At 37.9% G+C, this 7,500-nt stretch overlaps 1 protein-coding gene across 4 annotated transcripts in view; it reads right to left on the reverse strand.

The window, feature by feature from the left end:
* The window catches only part of LOC106867210 (POU domain, class 4, transcription factor 3), a 230,432-nt gene that overhangs the window by 2,235 nt on the left and 220,697 nt on the right, over positions 1-7,500 (reverse strand). The gene's annotated exons all lie outside the window — the stretch shown is intronic.

The raw sequence follows: 7,500 nt of genomic DNA on the forward strand, positions 1-7,500 counted from the left end.
GATTCCAATCGGACATGTGTTTCTGCTGCGTAAGAGTCCAAATGCATTTATCTGCATTTAGTTGGTCAGTTGCAGTTCTATTGATCCAGAGTAGATATTCCTATGCACCTTTGTTTTAGGTTTTATCTACGCAGGTGGCAGAAGCGAACTCGGGATTTCAATGTTTGATAGTCCTTCTTAAAGTCTATCATCTAATGCAAATTTATTGAGAATAATATAATGAACAAATTCTGATGATACATAATTCTCCATTGCCAAGCCAGTCGCCAGATATGAATCCTATTGAACACCTCTGGGGCATAATGGACAGGACACTTCATAAAAAGAACAAGAAAGCATCCTCAAAGCCAGATCTTTTGAGATTACTGCATGAAACTTGGCAAGAAATTCTCCAACAGAATATTCGCCATCTGATCTGTAGCACACTTTATGGGATCGTTGCATTGAAAAATGCAAATGTCGACTAAATATTAAATATTCACATTATAATAATAATTAAATAATAATTAGAATGTATGACTTTAGATTTAAATAAACTTTTATGATTATAAGGTTGTCTATTTACTTCTGCCATGTCTCAATATATATATATATATATACACACACACATACATGATCTATGTGTCTATGCACAGATATAGGCATGCACACAAACGCACATACGTATATATATAATTTCTCTCTCTCTCATACATATATATATATATATTCTTTTACTCGTTTCAGCCATGTGGCTGCGGTCATGCTAGACCACCGCCGTATGTACGTGTAGATACGTCTGTCCATGTATGAGTATCATGTGTATATTATGCATATTCGTGTATGACATGCTGTCTGCTACAAAGGGAGACAAACAGAGTAAGAAATGCGAAGCAAACTAGAAAAGCACAGTCTGAGGTAGAAAAACCATCGGAGACCAAAAGTGTTGAGCTAAGTAAAGGGGAGAGAAAGAAATAAAGAAAAAGGGGTGGGAATAGAAAATGAAAGAGAAGTAGTGAGGGTACTGCTGGTGTTTCTATGTACAGAAATGAATAGGGAGATTGGGAGATAGGGAGATTGTTGTCGGTACGTTGGTGATGATGCGGCGACGGTGTTGATGCTGGTGGCAACGGTCGTGGTCGTCATTGTGATATTGGTTGTTATTGATATCGATAATACAGCATATCGTTTGACATTTAATAATAATGAATGGAAAGTAGCTGTCCTGTTTTATGTGCATACACACTCCTCACACACACATATATGCATATACATATATACATATATGTATATATATATATATATATACATAAGTCACATATCTTTATGCATGTGTGTATGCGTATGTATATATATGTATGTATACACACATGTATATATATATAGATGTGTATGTACGGATGTATACGCACATATATGTGTATACACATATATATGTATAGATGTATATATAAGTGTGTGTGTGTGTATCTGAGAAAGACAATGATTGTGTTGTGTGTATAAGCCTGCATGTATATGCGCACGTATATATGTCTAACTGTGTATGTACGCACGTACGTATGTAAGACAGCGAATTGGCAGCAGAATCTTTAGAGAAGAGAATAAAATATTTGGCCACCATATTTGCGCTGCCTCTGAACACTTTAGACTTGTATCTTCCTGAGGTCAACTTAATCTCTCACTCATTTCAGGTCAGTATAAGAATAGCAGCAACCCCGGGAATTGGACTGGGTGAAATGTTAAAGCATTAGACGCCATGTCTTGCGGAACCCATAGCGATTCTTAGGATTCCAACCAGAACCTTAAATGACGCAGATAACATTCGGTATCGAAATCGCATTTTCCTTTTCTATCAGAAACACAGAGAAGTGAATGGCTCATGTATACGTAGGCAACTACTTGTCGTCCTCAAAAATCATTGTCCAGGCTCTACTGCTCGGAGTATAACTTTTGGAATACAAAAACCCCTGACCAGCTCTGCTTGAAAGAGGCTTTAAAGATATGTGTGTATGTGTTTGTTTGTCGGTGCGACGACGATCTTCTAGCCGTACTTAAGGATGGCTTATAACTTGCTCGGTGACTCTGTCTAGTGTGAAGAAGAGTTGCGCACCGTCAGCCTCCCTTTCTTGTCCATCTATAATAATCCAGTGACAAGACCAGGCCAAGAGGATTGGGGACAGTGACGGATGCAGTGGATCACCAAGGTGTCTTACTTGCCTCATCTTGAACTCTGCAATCCACAATGCTTTGCTGCAATCGCTTTGTTTCATTTGACTGCGGCCATGGTGGAGCACCGCCTTTAGTCGGACAAATCGACCCCAAGACTTATTCTTTGTAAACCTTGTACTTATTCTATCGTTGTCTTATGCCGAACCGCTAGGTTACGTAAACACACCAGCATCGGATGTTAAGCGATGGTGGAGGGACAGACACAGACATAAAACACTCATATATATATATATATATATATATATATATATATATATATATATATATATATATATATATATATACACACACACATACATACATATACGACGGGATTCTTTCAGTTTCCGTTTGACAAATCCACTCACAAGGCTTTGGTCGGCCCGCGGCTATAGTAGAAGACACATGCATACAATACATACATGTATGTATATATGAGTGCGTTTTGTTGGTGTGTGAGTATATATGCAGATATATATATGCATGTATGTATAAACAAATACATAAACGCAAACAAACGCCCACTCATACACATTAAAATGTATTTAGGTATCTATAGATGTGTGTGTGTCTATGTGTGCTTGTGTGTGTGTGTCAATGTTATATATTTATATTTATATTTATATACAAACACATACAAATATATTCACTAAAAGCACCATCACCATCATCATCATCATCATCATCATCATCATCATCTACATAATGACTGGCAAAAGAAATTTGAATATATATATAAATATCAGCGCGATTTTCTTTACAATCTTCCCTATCACTTTCTCTCCTACCTACACAACGACCTTTACCATCACCATCATCATCACCATCATCAATCTGAACTACAAACCACCCAACAACAATACAAACGTTAGCAATACCATGATCATCACCCTCATCATAATCATCATTAATATCATCAGCATCGTCATATCATTAGCATCATCACGACCACCACTATCATAATCATCATTACTATCACTACCACCATCATCATCGTCATCATTATCATCACCATCCTCATCATGACAGTTCTTTTTCTTTTTTATTTTCATCGATGAAACGAAGAGTGAAATTATCACTGCAACAGCCACCATCGCCGTCGCCGCCACCACCACCGCGCACAACACTACCAATAACAACACCATCACCGCGACCACACCTCGTCCATCAACACAGACACCATCGCGATAACCACCGCCATCATCACCACGAACTGCTATGAGGGAGACAGCGTTTCGTTTGTGAATACCAAAGCAACATGTTCTGCCGGCATGTTAGAGGCATATAATATCTGTGTGGCTCATAATGCTCTGTTGTGTCTGCGGCTGTTTCCCGATGCGCACATGTCAATCTGCGAATGGCTATGAATGCGTATATTTACGTTCGATGCGTGAATATGTAGATGGCGCTTATGTATGTTTAGCACGAGTATGCAACCGTGTATGAATTAAATAGTGCGTGTATCGATATATATTTATATGTGCGTGTGTGTATACATACACACACACATATATATATATATATACATACATATATATATATATATATATATATATATATATATATATATATATATGTATGTGTGTGTGTGTGTGTGTGTGTGTGTGTGTGTATACGTATGTATGTATATATATGTGGATAGATATGTATATAGATATGTATATATATATATATGTGTGTGTGTACGTATGTATATGTATATATATGCATGTATATATATATATATATATATATATATGTGTGTGTGTGTGTGTGTGTGTGTGTATGTATGTATATAAGTATATATGTGTGTGTATAAATATATATATATATATATATATATATATATATATATACAATATGTGTGCGTTTGTATATATGCGTAAATGTATGTATAAACACTCATAATTATGAAGACATATTCGTTCGCGACTGCTGGCGCGTGTATACATGAACACAAAAACCGCGTCTATAAGCGTGGGTCTGCTGGTGTTTGTGAAATTAGGAATGTCGGTCTGTTCAGAGGGCGACCAATACGCAGCAGGGGATCGAACGTGGGACGGTCGGTGTCGAAATGGAATAGTTTCAGATGAAACGAAATTGTTTTTCGTGACGACAATGACGACGTAGACGACGATGATGATATTGATGATAATGAGGAGGACGATGATGGTAGTTGATGGTTTTTGGAAAAAGATGGTGTTGCGGTGACGTTTTTTTGGTAGTGTTGGCACTGGTAGCCAAACTGGTGGCAGTGACGACGATGGCTTTTGTAGTAGTAGTAGTAGTAGTAGTAGTAGTAGTAGTAGTAGTATCGGTGGTGGTGGTGGTATGGTGTTGTCGGCGTTGAAGGAGATAATGATGGCGAAGTTCGATAACAAGACAACAGTGTAAATGCCTGATAATGGTTCTAAACACGGTAGGGAGCGATTTTTAATGATGGATAGTGTTAATGTTCTGTTGTCAATGTTGGTCTAGATAATGATGCTGATGATGGAAGATGATGACAAGGACCATAATGACGACGACGGCGGCAGTGGTGGCGGTGGTCGTCGTCGTCGTCGTCGTGTTATTGGTCGATATCGTCGGCGACGTCGTCGTTTTGGTGGTGTCGGTGGTGGTCGTAGTAGTGATGATGATGATGGTGATGATGACGTTGCTAAAATTTATGGCAACGTCGACAGTATATCAATGAGAGATAATAACAATGACATCAAACGTAGTGACCACCACAAAAAGCAATGCAAGCCTAGAAGTAGAGACACTGGAAACCGCAACAACAAAAATATCAGCCACAACATATTCCACAACACGAATAACAACAACAATAACATCAAGAAGAAGAGTTACTTGGAAAATTTAAATAAAACTCATAAACAATTTCAGTCTCACTACGTGGCACCTTGAGCAAGTGTTTTCTACTATTGCCTCGAGCCTACCAAAGCCTTATCAGTGGATTTGGTAGATGGAAAATGAAAGTTTATTAAATTAATAATCACATATATATTCTTTTATTGGTTTCAGTCATTTGACTGCAGCCATGCTGGAGCACCGCCTTTAGTCGAGCAAATCGACCCCGGGACTTATTCTTTGTTAGCCTAGTTCTTATTCTATCGGTCTCTCTTGCCGAACCGCTAAGTGACGGGGACGTAAACGCACCAGCATCGGTTGTCAAGCAATGTTGGGGGTACAAACACAGACTCTCTCTCTCTCTCTCTCTCTCTCTCTCTCTCTCTCTCTCTCTCTCTCTCTCTCTCTCTCTCTCTTATATATATATATATATATATATATATATATATATATATATATATATATATATCAATCAATCAATCAATCTATCTCTTTCTCTCTCCCACTCCCGCTAAATCAACTGTGCGAAGGAACCAAAAGCGCGTTCACATCGCTCGCAGCCGGTCAAATTCTTCACCACCTCTTTGGTAATACGACATAGAAGCAGTGAAAAAAACCGACAGAGAAATAAGGAAATTTTGCTTGCTTGTATGTCTACAATGTAGGTTTACACAGACGTCCTTGCTTCCAACAACAACAAAATCTCTGACATTGTGCCTATATGATGTAAGGATATATTCATACGCCGATTATACATGCTCAAGCAGCAGAACGATTCAGCTGAGGAAAACATGTCACAGTCTGTGACAAAGCTGGCCCTTTTGAAATACAGGTACAACAGAAAGAGGAAGAAAGAGTGAGAGAAAGTTGTGGTGAAAGATTACAGCAGGGTTCGCCACCACCTCCTGCCGGAACCTCGTGCAGCTTTAGGTGTTTTCGCTTAATAAACACTCACAACACAACACCCGCTCTGGGACTTCAAAACCGCAATCCTACGACCGCGAGTCCGCAGCCCTAACCACTGGGCCATTGTGTCTCCACAACTGTTTGTTACTTTTTTAAGATACGTAACGATGCATTTGATCTAATACGTTAATTCCTTCTTTAAACTGGAAAGGAGTAATTTGAAGGAATGGCTGTATAGAGACTCCCTCGTGAATGGAAGGTGTGTTTAATAAACTCACCCTCATGTCTCATTTAAAACTTTTATAACATTTGGTTCTTCGCATTTAATAGCAATAGTTACTACAATAACGATGTTGTTTCGGCAGAATGAGGGGCAATGTGTAGGCGATTTAATCAATTACAGGATAGTATTGGGACAAATCTTATGGCACCCAGAAAAATTGGCGTCAGACTTGGCCTAAATCTGGATATGAATATTAGGATTTACAGGGATGTATCTAAATACTGAAATCTTTTATTTTTTCAGGGTTGATAAAATTTAGTAAAAGTAAAATGGATTGGCAGAAATATAGTAGCATTTGGACAAAATGTTTAGTTGCATTTAATCCGACTTTTTACTTTTTGTACTGAAATCCCGCAGAGGCTAACTTTGGTTTTTAAGTTTAGGTTGTCGATAAATTTAGGCAACAATCTCAGGTTTATGGATTTGCATAATGGTAAGCGCTTCGGAGGAAATGCCTGGCGCAGTTTAATGGGGGAATTTTCATTTTGAGATTCGAAACAGATGTGACAAACTTCCCTTTTTCAAACCGATGTCACAGTGTCTGACAGAACAATACCTGAAGGCATGCGAAATACAACCACCTTTGTATTTTCCCAAGATAATTCCATAAAAAACGCATATAGCGTCCATCAAAGAATTCAGCAGAGATCGTTTGTCGATTTGAGGGTTTTTGGTACTAAGGAAAGAAATATATACCACAGGGTATAATTACATTTGCCTTACTGATAGTCCACAAAATTTTATATATTTGTTATTTTTTTCTTATTGATAAGTGTTCAGATATAACTAATGAGCGATATTCACCGCGTAATAAATACTAACGAAAGCTAATTCATTCTGCTGCGGCTCACCGCTCTCTCTTTCACTCTGCTTTCTTCGGGGTTTAATCAATCGATCGATTGCTCCTTTTGTCTACATATCAAATCAATATTTAGATTACGCTAAAAAAAAAATAGATATATGCAATCAAAAACAAAACATTTGTTAGCAAATATGTTTTAACGAGTGTTTGGTGGTTGCATGAGGGCTAGAGGGAGGAGGAAGAGGAGATCAGTCATAAATGTCAAACTATTCCACCGATCAATGCAGCGCGTTTTAGAAAAGATGTAATCAATGGCTTACGATGATCATTGTTTTTGGTATTTCAACATTTTTTTTTTCAGTCGTTTTGTGTAGAATTTTGCAAGTTATATTCAACAAAATGTGCGTGTGTGCTTATCTAGGATATTATAATGTGTATATATACGTATGTGCGAGTGTGTGTACATATAAGTATATATACACGTCTCACATTT

This window comes from Octopus bimaculoides, chromosome 13 (assembly GCF_046866305.1).
Source record: "Octopus bimaculoides isolate indiv1 chromosome 13, ASM4686630v1, whole genome shotgun sequence".
Classification (NCBI taxonomy): Eukaryota; Metazoa; Mollusca; class Cephalopoda; order Octopoda; family Octopodidae; genus Octopus; species Octopus bimaculoides.